The sequence below is a fragment of the Triplophysa rosa genome, unplaced genomic scaffold (assembly GCF_024868665.1).
Source record: "Triplophysa rosa unplaced genomic scaffold, Trosa_1v2 scaffold188_ERROPOS186695, whole genome shotgun sequence".
Taxonomy (NCBI): Eukaryota; Metazoa; Chordata; class Actinopteri; order Cypriniformes; family Nemacheilidae; genus Triplophysa; species Triplophysa rosa.
The window spans coordinates 5,843-22,439 of NW_026634199.1; the positions used below are offsets into that span (position 1 = coordinate 5,843).

At 41.8% G+C, this 16,597-nt stretch overlaps 1 long non-coding RNA gene across 6 annotated transcripts; it reads left to right on the top strand.

Annotated features, from left to right (window-relative positions):
- Positions 1–6: 6 nt before the first annotated feature.
- LOC130549855 (uncharacterized) lies at positions 7–3,258 on the top strand. 6 transcript variants are annotated; one of them, XR_008962286.1, is made up of 5 exons: positions 7–1,076; positions 1,194–1,232; positions 1,352–1,551; positions 1,857–1,989; positions 2,692–3,258. It is a non-coding gene; the product is annotated as an uncharacterized LOC130549855 (long non-coding RNA). The 6 variants fall into 6 exon arrangements; XR_008962287.1 differs by having other exon boundaries at positions 1,356–1,551; XR_008962284.1 differs by having other exon boundaries at positions 7–1,385; positions 1,459–1,551.
- The last annotated feature ends 13,339 nt before the right edge of the window (positions 3,259–16,597 follow it).

Here is a 16,597-nt window from a genome sequence, read left to right on the forward strand (position 1 = left end):
GACAGACGCTAGAGACTGCGGTCTTTAGCCTCCTCGTTAGAGCGCCCGTCTCCCATTCGGACCGTCGCCGGTTCGAGGCCCGCGCAGAGCGGTGCAAGTGGGACCGGTTACACTAAGAATAAATTAGCCAGTGTAGCAGCGCGCGAAAATTTGTCATGTGCATGATTAGACAGAGTCTTTGTATGAAGTGGGTTTGTCGTTGTGCTTTAATCAATGGCGCACCGCTATTTTACTTCTATTATGCGAGTTTTCCGGCTGCATTGAGTCCATATAAGTAGATGCGGACTCGCGGACGCGTACTCCTGTTATTTAAATATGTCATCTGGCTGTTCTATGCGTCTGGGTGAATGAATGAACTAACGTTACACAGTTTAACATTGCTATTCGCGTGATGCTGGTGGATTTGTCTGCGTCTGCACTGTAGGATATGAACACATGAACTTCATCTCCAGAGTTGCTCTGAGAGTTTATTTTACAAGCATTTTTACTGTTTGAGTGAAGCTATCGTCAAAGTCACACACACTAAAACTGAAGCGTCTTCCCAAAATAAAAGTCCGGTTAACTTGAACACTCTAAAATACTGTATGTACTGTAGTATTTGCTATTGAAAATTGTAGTGCCCTTGTAGTGAATTGATAAGCTGTAGTAAACACTGTAGTATACTATAGTAAGGTTCAAAAACATTATAGTATCTAGGAATTTTACTATAGTAAATTCTATAGTATACTGCAGTATGTATGTGGACAAATATAACACACAAAAAAAATGAAAAACAGAACTTAGAAAAATGAAAATTAAGTAAACTAAAAATTATATGGCCTTAATTTATCTATCTATAATGTAATTTGTCAGTTACCTGTCTATTCATGTGATGAACTGCACTTGCATAATTTTTGAGATTTCTTTTTCAGACTTTCGAAAGATTAAAATAAGTAAATGGACCGCTGCAATTTTTAGAAACAAATGGAATACTGTATTTTGAAGTGCATCTTTTGTTTTTATTTAAAGTTAGCTGTTAGATCTGTGCCATTTGGGACGTCGGATGAGCCTTTTTGTGGTCGTTACCGTCAAAACTGGTAAGCTAAAGTGAGGCAACACTAAAACAGAGGTTGTATTTCCTGTTTTGCATTTATAAGTCAAGCATTTTAGGTGTAATTTAATTTTCGTAATCATTTATAATCAAACTTTTACAGGTACCTAAGACTGTAAAGAAGATATTTTGAAGAAAGTTGGTAACCAAACAGCATTGGACCCCACTCACTTCTATTGTATAGATACAAAACTATTTGCAAGTGAAAGGCGTCCAGTTAACAGCATTTTTCAAAATATCTTCTTTTGTGTTCTGTGCAAGGCAGAAAGTCATTCAGGTGTGAAATGACAAGAGGGTGAGTAAATGATAACAGATTTAAGTATATCACTTTAAGTATATTCTTTATACATGTAATGAATCTCTCTCAGCCTGTTAATTGCTGTACTTTTAGATGAATGCAATTCCAGCAGATGTAGAGGGATCCCTCTCTGTGCCCAGCACCCCAAGACTGATCGCACTTGGTAAGTTATCAACATGCTTTTTTAAATACCATGGCTAATGAAAAATGTTTAAATTCAATTAAATTGCAAGGTGAAGGACAATCAATACTAAATGGAACACACCATACAGACCGGTAGTTCTGGAGAAGGAACTATAGAATTTTTTGTATTTGCATGAGTAATTTTATCATAATATATTAGCATGTGAATATATATTTTTTATTATGGTGACAATAATGGTGAAAAATAGTCTCAAGAATCATGATTTGTAGCAATAGTTTTTCCTTACCCTTACTAAAAAGCTGCTATGATGGTGTCTGTTACAGAAGATTCTGTTTTCCGTGCCAAAAAATCGATGCTGACAATGGAGAGCAGAGTCATCATAGAGCCACAAGAGTAACAGATTTTCAATGTGCAATACCAGGAAGCGGCCACCAATACACTGGACTTCATTCAGAGGTAATCATAAACTAATGAACCATTATTACAGGGATGCTCCGCCCAAAAATTACTCACCCTCAAGTCGTTCGACAACCATAGGACCTCCGTTCATCTTCGGAACACAAATTAAAAGGATAGTTCACCCAAAAAAATTCTGTCATTATTTCCTCACCCTCTTGTCATTTCAAACCTGTATGACTTTCTTTCTTCAACAGAACACAAAAGATATTTTGAAGAATGTTGGTAACAGAAAACTGTTGGTCCTCATTGACTTCAGTTTTGTGTCCATACAATAGAAGTCAATGGGGGCATATGGTTTTGTTTTACCAAAATTCTTCATCTTCTTTTGTGTTCTGCTGAAGAAAGAAAGTCATAAAGGTTTGAAATGACAAGACAGTGATTAAATGGTGACACAGTTTTCGTTAGTGGGTGAACTATCCCTTTAACTGTTAAAACACTTGAACAGTGTTACTGTAAATTATACTGAAATTGACAGCTGTCAGTTGTATCTCTGCCCTGACTCAACAGTTAGATTTTGGTCTGGTTTTCCCTAAATATTTAGGAATTAAATGTATTTTAAAAATATTGCGTCTTCATTTTTCATTCATAAACAGTTTATAAATATTGATATTTATACATTTAGCAGTAATGCAAATATTGTAATGTAAATTCAGTTTATAAATAATGCTTAAATAATGTGTTTTTTTCCTGTGCTTGCAGGTTCATTCTGAGAACACACCCTGATAGCACCAAATGCCAATCAAAATCACATATCAGCCAGACACAGAAGAAAAATCACCAGCCTGAATCCTTGTGGCATCTTTTATCAACGAGCTTGTTGAGTAATGAAATTAAGCACTACTGACGATAACACTACAAACAAAACAAACATGTTTTTTTTTGCTGTTTGATTTGAGTTCTGTGACCTATGCTGTCCAAACTGCATACTGCGACAGTATGTACTGATTTAAATTAAGTACCTACCTGTCTACCATTAAAACAGTATGTTCTATATAGTTTTTGTGGGAGTAGTATTATTACATTTCGGACATACTGCATCAGGCATGTTTATTGTCATGTGACCCGTATGCTCTTTGACCTATGACATTTTAACAACAACCTGTAGATAGGCATTGGTAAAAACATTAAGTGGTTTGTATGTTTTTAACTCTGTTTCCTTCATTTTTTTGTCAGTTGTCAATGCTTGTTTTGTTGTTTTGTTCCCTGGTTTTCTGAGTATTTTTAGATGAAATTCTGTTTAAAATAAAACTTTAACTGCTGTGAGTATACCTGTTTCTTCAACTTTATTGCAACTTGTGAATTATAGATTGTTTTTTTACAGGTAGAAAATTTATTTTGTTTAAAGTTAAACCCAGATCGTAAAAAAAATCCTGATTCTGTACTAGGAAATAAATTCTAGTACTCTAAATGAAATACAGTAGATAGTGGTATTACTGTGAAAAGACATTACAGTAAAGATATGAAAATACAGTAGACAATATTATTACTGTAAAAGTAATTACAGTAAATATATAAAAATACAGTAGACCGTATTATTACTGTGAAAAGACATTACAGTAAACACTGTAAACGGTTTACTGTAAACACTTTTACAGTAACTTACTGGCACCCAGCTGCCAGTAAGTTACTGTAAAAATTACAGTAACCTTTTACAGTGTAGTTTACAACCACTTACTCATTTGTCATAGCAGTCAGGATTGGCATCTTCTTTGCAGCGTTTATCTGCATGTTTGGTGATTTCATATGCCACACAGTTCACCTCCTCAATTGTGTCAATTGGGAATTTATGACAGTACAGGACAGTGACCCTGAGATGGAATCAAAGTTAACATTATACAAGTAGACATGCAAACATAGTTCAGAGTATTACCACAGATTTGTCTAGAAAAATATACAGGGATGTTGTGTGGATTTAAAATAAATAAAACTGAAAAGTCACAACATTAATGCTATAAGAGTAACAGTTGTAGTTTAATCAATGTTAACTTGCCAAATGTAATTCAGCTATACAGAAGCGATGACGTTACTTGCAAAAACTATTTGTTAATTATGGGTAGGACAACTAAAATGTATACTTGCATTTATCTGAATTTGTCAATTCCAATTGTTCTGAGGCCATGGCAAACCTTTTCTTTTTCATAGTTCTTGCCTGTACAGCTCCACAATTATAAAAAATATCACATATTATACAGTTTCAATATACAAGAACATGCCTTTAATTTCTGTGGGGTCTACTGTAACACGTTAACCTAAATCCTACATTACACCTTCAAAGGAAATGTAGCATATAAAATAGCTGATTTAAATAAAGTCCATTCTTCCTACCTTTGACAGCCACTAAAGCTGGGACTATTAAAACAGAAATGAAAAAAAAGCTGTGTTTCACATATTTTGCCACGGGTTATATTGATCATTTCAAGATGAGTTGAAATTAGGTTTCCTTTCTGTCGGTCTCTCGACGTTGTGTCGAACCGACAGATGGGGTTTGACTTGAGAACCATCTTCTGACTAATTTTGAAAAGGCCAATGAAATTGTCAAATTAAATTTGCATGCCGGACTCCGCTCCGTATATCCGAGTATAAAAGGGAGATGGCGTGCTGCATTCATTCACCTTTTGGTCTTTGGATCCTTCGCATCTGATGACAAGACTCACTCAAATTGCCGGATTCTTATGACACGATGCAGCAGATTATCCCTCGGCAGTGACTCCCCCTGGGCGTCTCGGCAGTTCCAGAGGTGTTTATTTTCTAAAAGAGCAAATTTCTCCAGCGTGGCATGTCCCGCTTATCTCATGGGTGCCACACTCTCATAGAGGAGGGGGAAGGACACGACGTCTGCCTCAAGTGCTTCGGCACGCTGATGCAACGTTTGTGGATACGTCCTGCCCGCACTGCGGGCGGATGATGATCCAGAAATTGCGGTCATGGGTGGCTGTGTTCTTATGGACACAGCCACCACCTTGTCTGCTTCCCGTCCCGTGATAGCAGCGGCATTGGCCCTGCCGTCTGCCACGATGAGCAGCGAGGGTGATATGGGGATTATTGTGAGCGCTAATCCGTCAGCCACAGGCTCACGGACCGTTCGCGCCCCATCTCGTTTGTCTGACCATTCCCCAAAAGACGGTTCTGTCTTGTTCCTCAGCCACGTATTCGGAAACGGTGCGTGATGAAGATGAGAGGTCGAAGGCAGCATCGGAGGGCGACCCAATGGCGTCCGACCCCGTCGATTCCGAGGAGCTCCATTCCTCGGGAGGTCGAGCCCAGGAAGAGGAAGACGTCGAGATCTCAGGTCATGCTCTCACAGGCCGCCGCGAGCATTGGGCAGCAGTGCACTGCACCACCTTCCCCAGCGCTTGCGGTTGGAAATTTGGTGCCTCGGGTCTGAGCACTCCAAGCCGCGCTCGGCCCCGGTACCATTTTTTCCCGAAAGTGCATGAGGAAGCTTAAAGAGCTCCTCGAGGGTAGGACCGACCCGAGGGCTTGTGAAGGAACTCCGTGCCGCCACCAACCTCGCCCTACGGGCGACCAAGGTGACAGCGCGGGCCCTGGGTCGGACGATGTACACACTAGTGGCCCAGGAGAGACACCTCTGGCTCAACCTTGTGCAGATGTGTGACGCTGAGGAAATTACCTTTCTCGACACGGGGTTTGCCTGCCGCGACATGGCCGCCCTTCGGCTGTCAAGGTCCCGTGCGAACCCGGCTCCAGCACCCCCTAGCCAGAAGACGTAGAAGACGTAGAGAAGGAGACCACCGTCCCGTCACCAGCCACCGCAGAGCGGCCCTGACGGGACAAGCCCAGGGAGCCAGCCATTCCATTGCTGGTCAGTTGGTCTGGGAAAGTTCCTGCCCTGTCCCAGCACCTGCTGGGCCCCTTCGGGGACCTTGCGCCCATATTCTGAGTTTCCTCTCTCTCCCTCTGGGTTTTTCCTCAGCCGCTCTCACCCTCCAGAGGACGGTGTTCGGCAACTCGACATTGCGTCATGGTGAGACGCAATATCGGGCATACACTCCAGCAGCCCTCAGCACTCTCAGTTCGACGGTGCACTAAGCTGCATTATCACCGGGCAGGCCTCCCCACGGCGAGGGATCCGCACTGCCAGCCATCGAACCACCCCCGGGGGGTTGATGAAGCAGATCGAACCCCTAGTCCCCCTATCTCGGTCCCTGGGAGTCTGGCTAGAGCTTCCCAAACCATCACGGTGGCTAGGGAATACGATCCGTCTCGGCTACGCGATCCAATTCGCCAGACGCCCGCTAAAGTTTCGGGGCATCCTCTCCACCTCAGTCAGAGGCAAGGATGCTCCCGTGCTTTGGACTGAGGTCGCCACCCTTCAGGCGAAGGAAGCGATCGAGCTCGTCCCTTTAGCGAGATGTTCAGTGTCTTTTACAGCCCGTTCTCATCGTCCCCAAGAAAGGCGGGGGGGTGCACCCCATTCTAGATCTGCGTACACTGAACAGGCACCTACACAAACTGCCATTCAGGATGCTCACGCAGAAGCACATCCTGACGTCTATCAGATGTCAGGATTGGTTCATGGCAATCGACCTGAAGGACACGTACTTTCATGTCTCGCAGGCATATCAGTACAGGGTCCTCCCCTTCGGTCTGTCCCTGTCCCCACGAGTCTTCTCGAAGGTCGTGGAAGCAGCCTTCACTCCCCTCAGGGAGAAGCTGACCTAATTCTCAGCTCACCAACTTAATATCTGAGGAGAATACATCAGGACTGTTTAGAGACTGCACTGTAAACATTGTATATTATCCACAGGAACGTACAGTTACAGTGGAACTTTCTGCTACTAATTGTTTTTCATGAGACCAGTCTTAGCAATATTAGACTATCAGACTATCAGGTGTCTTTTAAAAAGTTAATAATAAAGTAATTAAGTAATAATGAAGTACTACAGGCTATTATTTCATGATCAACAAGGACAGTGTGGGACAGTTGTGGCCCTTGGACTTTCTTGTCAACAACAGCTCACCACAACCAGTTCAAAACACACTGACTCATTGATGCACAGACCATTTCATAACATCACAACAAAAATGTTACGTATTTTTTTTAATTATTTATTTTTAAATAATGCATTTAAAAGCAGAGTGGGTCTTCTTGGAAAATGCTAATTCGGCTAGCTTTGAAATCACACAATCCCACCTCCTTACAAAGTGCCAAAGCCACGCCTCCTCCAAAACATTGGGTTGATTTTGTGTTGTTTGTTTTGCACTTTTCTTTTATTTAGTTGGATTTTTTGCTTTAGCATTTCAGATGCAAAATTTGACTGTTCAGGTGCTGGAATAACAAATAATCTCCACAAACTTTACTTCCTATTAGATTCCCGAGATACAGTAAGTCAGGCTGTTGAACACAAGAAATAAAAACACAGTAAACTGATTCAGCGCAAATGGGCACACAAAAAGTGGGTCGTCATTCATCAATATTCTTATTTGCAAACATTGAACTGATTCTGCTGGTCTATCGTTAATGACCTTGAGTGTATTCCTTGTAAACAACAAAATATGCTCTTAGACCTGTTTGGACACATTAACCTTTCAGATCACTTTGGACAGGAAATGCTTTTGTGTCCACTGTCATTTAGGGTATACATTAGTAGCTAAGAAGGAGTAGTTGGTACAGCCCAGTATATGTTATTGGATCAAGTGTAAATAACAACAAAAAGCAAAAAGTATCCTATCACTATATTTTCTTCAGTATTCCAGTGGTAACATCTCAGGGTGTCATGTAATCAGATAAAATGTTTATAGTTAAAGCAGGTGTAAGAAAATGTTGGATAGTGTCTAAGAACAAATAAAAAGGCATGTATAACAAAAATCTTTATAACTTTCCACTTAATTTTGGCTGCCGTTTCTTTCCTTTCTTTACTTATATCAAAGTATTTGTGGCTCTTTGATACATTCAGCAGTATCCCTGCCTTTGTTAGTCATTGTGTGTCATTTATATTAAGGACCCTGTAAACAGACATTTTATGAAAAAAGAGCATGCACTGAACACACTATGCTCCATGCAATCAGTATGAAAGAGGAGATAATAACATGACAGCCATTTAAATCTCTCCATTTTGTCTGAATCACCAAACTATGGGACTTTGATCACATTTAACTCAAATTCAAAGTTTGAAAGAAGCAAAAACATTGTATGTTATTGTAGAGACCTCAACAATAACAGTTTGATTTTGTTTCTGTGTTCACGTGATTGTGGATGGTTTTGTTCAATTCTGAGGAAATAGCACATAGACAACCATGTGTGCTGTAGGTGGCGCTGTGGAGTGTGAGACAGGAGAGAGCGGAAGGGGAGGAGAAGAAAAAGAAGAAGCTGGTTGTCGTGTTTGATTATGCTTTGTGAAGTTCGGCGTCCCGAATCTGTTGCTGAAAAAAATAACAAAATAAGCACGGGGCAAATAAAAGCTACAGAAATCTTACATCGTGTGTCGATCATTGTCCAAGGGGGCAACATAAACTTGGTGTTTCTGCTCGGTCTTCGACAGATTTCGGGACAAGATTTCGGGACAAAAAGAGCGAGCCGCGAGTCACGGAGAGGACGGGGAAACAGCTGGTAAATAACTGCAAACGTGAGTTACGGAAATCTACCCTGTGAGTTTTCATAATGTTGCCTGTGTGGGAAGCTACACTGGACGAAATAGAGAGTAAACTACTCGAGTTATCCGTGTCACAACTGTGCGGTCTCTGTGAAATGCTCAAGTTAAATGTGGGGGAGGGTGAAACGCACACGCCTCGCGTGCTGAGAAGATGCATTCTGCAGTATTTGGAGGGAAACGATGTGGCTTCACTGGATGACGAGGGATTATCTGTGTTGTTGGATACGAAGGATAAAATTGACAGCTTGAGAATGGGTGACGAAGAGGAAATCGATAGTGCATCCAGTGTAGAAAGTGAAACAATTATCGAGAGGCAGCGAAAAGTTGATCTGGAGCGCCACCCTACAGACGTGATGGGTACTGCATCAGAAAAATCTGTGAAAATCAATGGAAACGAATCAGAAGGTACCAAAACATACAGGAAAACACTAAAATCACCTGTTACCAGAGAAAATGTCACACTCATGCACCCCTTGTACAAAAAAGAACTGAAAATAATGGGACAAATTGGCGAACCTGGTCAAAGAGACAAATTAAACTTTGCTAGCCTTGACAGACAAATTCACAGAGCAGGCAAAAGAGGTTATGATGAAGGAGAGATTGTTGAGGCAGTCATTCAGGCCATCGTCCCAGGTGTCAGTCTGAGAAGTTACCTGGAGAGTAGAACCGATTTAACATTGCCTGTCCTTAGACAAATTCTCAGAGCACATTTCATTGAAAAAGATGCAACAGAATTGTTTCACTCTCTAACACGTGCAGCTCAAGAGCCCAAAGAAACGCCCATCCAGTTCTTAGTTCGAGTAATGGATCTCAGGCAAAGGATTTTGTCAGCATCTGAAAATGTGAGAACAGGATTAAAATACAACCATGAATTAATCCAAAATCAGTTTTTGCAGACAGTCCTTACTGGCCTTCACGATGACAGTATCCGTACAGATTTAAAACCCTACCTGGAAAACCCGCTGGTGGAAGACGAACTGCTGTTGGAGAGGATGAACATGTCCTATAGTCTGGATCTGGAAAGGAAATCTAAGTTCTCAGCTACTCGACCCAAGAACGTCAAGGTTGCCTCGGTCAGGGAGGAGAAGCATTCACAGGTACATGCTGCACAAGATGAGAGTGTCAGCATAAAGAAGGAGAAAGCTTCAAAACCTAACACCCTGATGGAAAAGCTGGATGCGAGGGACAAAGTGATCTGTGAAGCAATTCAGAATCTTACTTCTCAAGTGGCGAGCCTTACTCAAACATCACGACCTCAGCCAGCTAGAAGCAGTAACCAACGATTCGCTCATAACCAATTTCCATCTTCTCGAACAAACACTAGACGCTGTGCCCATTGTGAACAGTCCAACCCAGAGGGAAAATGTGAACATTGTTACAAGTGCGGCAGTGGTGAGCATTGGGCAGCAGGCTGTCGGAAGCGGACAGGGACCAATGCAATATCAAGCAAGATCGAGATTGCTGCAGATGTCGCGGAAAGCCTACCAAAAACTCACTTACCTGAAGGTCCGTGGTCAGCCAAGCAAGAGAAGACAGCTGGTTTGGTGGGACGCAGGTGCGTGGTGCAGTGTTCTTTAGGGGGTGTAAACACATCAGTGCTTTGGGACACGGGGTCGCAAGTTTCAATCGTGGGCTCAGAGTGGAAGAAAAGATATCTTCCTGATGCGGAGGTGAGGCCGGTGAGAGAGCTGCTGGAGGAGGGAGAACTCAACCTGACGGCGGCAAATGGAACGAGCATTCCATATGAAGGCTGGATGGAAGTGGAGTTTAGTCTATCAGGAAACACTGAGGATGAAGGAAAGGATAAGCATCTAATGGCACCAATTCTAATTGTAACCAGTACATTGGAGAAACCAATAATCGGCTTTAATGTGATTGAGGAATTGATCCAAGCTAATGCAGCCCAGCAAGTTCCTTTGAGTTTCCTTGTGAGTACACTGAGTTCATCTTTGAAAGTTAGCCCCAGGAAAGCAAAAGCTGTCGTAGCACTCCTGAAGAAAAACAAAGGATGCAGTAGCAGTCATATTGCAAGACTGGGACGAAAATCCATCATAATTCCAAGGTGCGTGAGAGTGAGTGTCAGATGTGGCAGACTGAACAAGATGATGTCCCTGGGGGCACATGTGATGCTGGAACCCAATCCAGAAGCACCCTGGCCGTTAGGGATAAAAATAAACAAACAGCTAATTCAAATGCCATTGAAAGACAACGACAACCTCACAGTGATGGTGGAAAATACCACGGAGGAAGAGATAACCCTTACTGGACGGACCGTCCTGGGGTGGCTGCATGCAGTGGATGCTATCCACCAGCTGGAAGTGAAATCGACGTCGCTGACCGAATTTCAACCCCAGGTATCACCACATGACGACAATCCACCTCCAGATACACAGCACAGGGTAGAGGAAAGCGAAGAATGGGACCCTCCAGTGGACTTTAGGCACTTGCCTGTGGAACAGCAGGAAAGGGTGAGACAGCTATTGAGAGAAAATAGCAGAGTGTTTGCTAAAGATGATTGGGACACAGGATGTATTCAAGACCTGAGAATGGATATTCGGTTGAAAGACAACATCCCTGTCCAAAAGACATACGATGCAATCCCGTGACCCCTGTACCAAGAGGTTAAGACACACATACAGAACTTGCTGAGTCAAGGATGGATCCGAAAGTCGACATCATCCTACTCCTCGCCAGTTGTGTGTAAGAAAGAAGGATGGGAGCTTGCGTCTATGAGTAGACTGTAGGCTGCTCAATGAGAAGACACACCCTGACAGACATCCCAACGCGGATCCAAGAAATCCTAGAGAACTTAGGGGGGAATTCCTGGTTCACGGTGCTGGACCAAGGCAAAACCTATCATCAGGGCTTTATGAGTGAAGACAGTCGAGCTTGCACGGCCTTCATAACACCCTGGGGGCTGTACGAGTAGATAAGAATTCCGTTTGGCCTCACAAATGCACCCGCTGCCTTCCAGAGATATATGGAAGAATGCCTAGGAGAGCTGAGGGATGAGATATGTGTTACTTATCTGAATGATGTGTTGGATGAGGATGGTATTTTGCGAAGGAAACTAATGACCAGAACTCAGTTAGTGGTTCCAGAAACCTTGAAAAGCATGATCTACAAGTACTTGCATGCAGACATGGCTCATCTTGATGCTGATCGCATGGTGGCAGCAGCTCGTGCGCATTTCTTTTGGCCTACAATGAGAGAGGAGATGGAGCATTATGTCACGAAAGTTTGTCGTTGCCTAAAACAAAAGAAACCAAACCGGATTACCAGAACTCCAATTCAGAGCATCGAGACAACAGCTCCGCTCGAGATGATTTCGATTGATTACCTGCATCTGGAGAAAAGTAGAGGGGGAGCAGAGTACATTTTGGTGGTTGTAGACCATTTTTCAAAGTTTGGCCAGGCGTACGCCACCTGAGACAAGTCTGGGAAGACGGCAGCTCGGACAATCTTTGAGGATTTCATTACACGCTTTGGTTTTCCTGCAAAGATTCACCATGACCAAGGGAGAGAGTTTGAGAATAGCCTGTTCCAGAAACTTGAGAGTTACTGTGGGATTAAACATTCACGTACCACGCCCTATCATCCGCAAGCTAACCCCGCAGAGAGGTTCAATAGGACATTGTTGGGGATGTTGAGGACTCTAGAGGAGACAGAGAAGTTGAAGTGGGCAGACCACCTTAACAAAGTTGTCCACGCCTATAATTCTACAGTCCACGAGTCAACAGGGTTCTCCCCGTTCTTTCTTCTCTTTGGTCGAGAGCCAGTCCTTCCTATTGATCTGGTTTTCCCAACCAAGCAGGTCAAGAACACCCAGTCTCACGCTGACTATGCGGAAAGATGGAAACGGTCTATGCAGGAAGCATATGAGGTAGCCACCAAAAACATGAAGAAGGCTGCTGCAAGAGGGCAGAGATACTACAACCGTAAGGCATGGAGTTCTGTCCTAAAACCCAGTGATCATGTGTTGGTGAGAAACCTGTCGGAAAGAGGTGGCCCAGGTAAACTAAGAGCATACTGGGAAAAGCAAACATATGTAGTGAAAGAAAGGAAAGGAGAAGGCAGTCTGGTATATGTAGTAGGACCTTTGAAGGGAACTGAAAAGGAAAGAGTGCTGCATCGGAACCTTCTATTACCTTGCCCTTACCTGGTTGATGAAAAGAGAACAGCTGATGTACATCTGCAAAGAAAGGGATGTCAGAGAAACGGATTAAAACAGAAAACTCACCCCAAACATCATACTCACCATGACGACACTGAAAGTTCCAGTGAAGAAGATTTTGATCTGTGGGTTCCGAAGCAAAGAACAATAATGCGCTTGCATCCACGTGCAGTAGAGTTTCACACTAGAGAAGAGGAGAGAAACAAAAGAACTGAAAAGGAAACAGACATAAATGAAACCATTGATGAAACAGTGAACCTACATGACCAAGAACGGAGTCCAGTAGAGTCCGAGGAAGAGGTGCTGAGAGACTTTCAAGGAGAGCAGGAGCTGAAGGAAGGATCTGGGGAAGAAGCCGAGCATGAGATTGATGACTTGGCATCAGAACCTAGACGAAGAACGTCTGCCAGAGAAAGGCGACCTAGAAATTTCTACACGTATGACACCCTGGGTGAGCCCACACTCCGACTAGCGGATGGGAGTGGTTGTGGTAGGAACACTGATGTGGTAACCTGCGGTGTACGACCCAAGCTGAACAGCAGTGACCTGAACCTATATCCTTTATTTTAAGAGTTGAAATAGTCAAATAAGTAAGGTTTACAAGTTACATGTTTTGAGTTAAGGAGTAGTCAGCGGCTTATAGAATAATTAAGACTATGGTCATAACGAACAGTCGTCATGCGGTACAGCCGAGTTAAAGTTTAGCCAGCTTAAGATATTAGTTGAAAAGCTGAATAAAGCATTAATAGTTTAATACAATACTGAAATGACATTTAAAATGTACTAATTGCATTGTGGGGGAGGCGTATGTGGTTGTGTCCACTTGTCATTACAGGATGTTCTGGGGGGCCCACCAGTAAGCCTAAAGACAAGACATCTCTGAACACACATCAACACTAAAAGTTTAGATGATGGTAGTAACGTCACAGTTGTATATATATATATAAAAAACATATTGATTTTATTGTTAAGCTGTGCTGTAGCATGTACATTTTACTGTTAGTGGAATTCATGTCCTAAAGTGTTTCACAATGATAGTCAAGCCGGAAAAGAAAATGTTTTGGAATACTTCATTTATTTATTTTTTGTAGGGGAGGGTGTAGAGACCTCAACAATAACAATTTGAGTTTATTTCTGTGTTCACGTGATTGTAAATAATTTTATTGAATACTAAGGAAATAGCATATAGACTGATTATGCTTTGTGAAGTTCGGCGTCCCGAATCTGTTGCAGAAAAAAAAAAAAAAGCACGGGGCAAATAAAAGCTACAGAAATCTTACCATCATGTGTCGATCATTGTCCAAGGGGGCAACAAATGCAATTGAGGGAAAACTTAGTTCACGAACAAAAGCCACATTTACTCGTTCTGGAACTTTGCCTTTAGTAATGCAAATAGTTCTTGAACCAAATATTCACAGAAACAAAGAATGGAATAAGGAAAAGAGAAATATAAATGAAATATCTAGAAGGGAAGAAAAAAAAATAGATAAGGCATTAAGAAAATTAACTTAGAAGACTAAAGAAAAGATGGAATGAGGCTAGAAATTTAGACAAAAGAATAAAGACACAACTAAGATGGGANCAGTCTCACGCTGACTATGCGGAAAGATGGAAACGGTCTATGCAGGAAGCATATGAGGTAGCCACCAAAAACATGAAGAAGGCTGCTGCAAGAGGGCAGAGATACTACAACCGTAAGGCATGGAGTTCTGTCCTAGAACCCGGTGATCATGTGTTGGTGAGAAACCTGTCGGAAAGAGGTGGCCCAGGTAAACTAAGAACATACTGGGAAAAGCAAACATATGTAGTGAAAGAAAGGAGAGGAGACGGCAGTCCGGTGTATGTAGTAGGACCTTTGCAGGGAACTGAAAAGGAAAGAGTGCTGCATCGGAACCTCCTATTACCTTGCCCTTACCTGGTTGACGAAAAGAGAACAGCTGATGTACATCTGCAAAGAAAGGGATGTCAGAGAAACGGATTAAAACAGAAAACTCACCCCAAACAACATACTCACCATGACAACACTGAAAGTTCCAGTGAAGAAGATTTTGATCTGTGGGTTCCAACACAAAGAACAATAACGAGCTTGGATCCACGTGCAGTAGAGTTTCACCCTAGAGAAGAGGAGAGAAACAAAAGAACTGAAAAGGAAACAGACATAAATGAAACCATTGATGAAACAGTGAACCTACATGACCAAGAACGGAGTCCAGTAGAGTCCGAGGAAGAGGTGCTGAGAGACTTTCAAGGAAAGCAGGAGCTGAAGGAAGGATCTGTGGAAGAAGCCGAGCATGAGATTGATGACTTGGCATCAGAACCTAGACGAAGAGCGTCTGCCAGAGAAAGGCGACCTAGAAATTTCTACACGTATGAAACCCTGGGTGAGCCCACACTCCGACCAGCGGATGGGAGTAGTTGTGGTAGGAACACTGATGTGGTAACCTGCGGTGTACAACCCAAGCTGAACAGCAGTGACCTGAACCTATATCCTTTATTTTAAGAGTTGGAATAGTCAAATAAGTAAGGTTTACAAGTTACATGTTTTGAGTTAAGGAGTAGTCAGCGGCTTATAGAATAATTAAGACTATGGTGATAACGAACAGTCGTCATGCGGTACAGCCGAGTTAAAGTTTAGCCAGCTTAAGGTATTAGTTGAAAAGCTGAATAAAGCATTAATAGTTTAATACAATACTGAAATGACATTTAAAATGTACTAATTGCATTGTGAGGGAGGTGTATGTGGTTGTGTCCACTTGTCATTACAGGATGTTCTGGGGGGCCCACCAGCAAGCCTAAAGACAAGACATCTCTGAACACACATCAACACTAAAAGTTTAGATGATGGTAGTAATGTCACAGTTGTATAAAAAAAATTTTTTTTAAAACCTATTGATTTTATTGTTAAGCTGTGCTGTAGCATGTACATTTTACTGTTAGTGGAATTTATGTCCTAAAGTGTTTCACAATGATAGTCAAGCCGGAAAAGAAAATGTTTTGGAATACTTCATTTATTTATTTTTTGTAGGGGAGGGTGTAGAGACCTCAACAATAACAATTTGAGTTTATTTCTGTGTTCACGTGATTGTAAATAATTTTATTGAATACTAAGGAAATAGCATATAGACTGATTATGCTTTGTGAAGTTCGGCGTCCCGAATCTGTTGCAGAAAAAAAAAAAAAAGCACGGGGCAAATAAAAGCTACAGAAATCTTACCATCATGTGTCGATCATTGTCCAAGGGGGCAACAAATGCAATTGAGGGAAAACTTAGTTCACGAACAAAAGCCACATTTACTCGTTCTGGAACTTTGCCTTTAGTAATGCAAATAGTTCTTGAACCAAATATTCACAGAAACAAAGAATGGAATAAGGAAAAGAGAAATATAAATGAAATATCTAGAAGGGAAGAAAAAAAAATAGATAAGGCATTAAGAAAATTAACTTAGAAGACTAAAGAAAAGATGGAATGAGGCTAGAAATTTAGACAAAAGAATAAAGACACAACTAAGATGGGAAAAAATAAGTAAAAAAAGAACAGAAAAGAGGACAAAAGTAAAAGAAAAGTAGGACAAAAGAAGGTAAGAAATGACAGAGAGAAAGAAAAGGAAGTCAAATGTGTTATGGCGAATTAAAATCCACTAGAAATCATGCAGAACAAAATGTAAACGTTTAATCAATTATTTTCAGAAATGCTACATTTAGATCACTTTTCAAGTGTCAAATTAGCAGTTTCAGAAGAGGTTTAATTTGTTTAGCTGGCCTTCAATTTCTATCATCTTTTTGTATATTTAACCCCTTAACATGCACCAGGCCCATG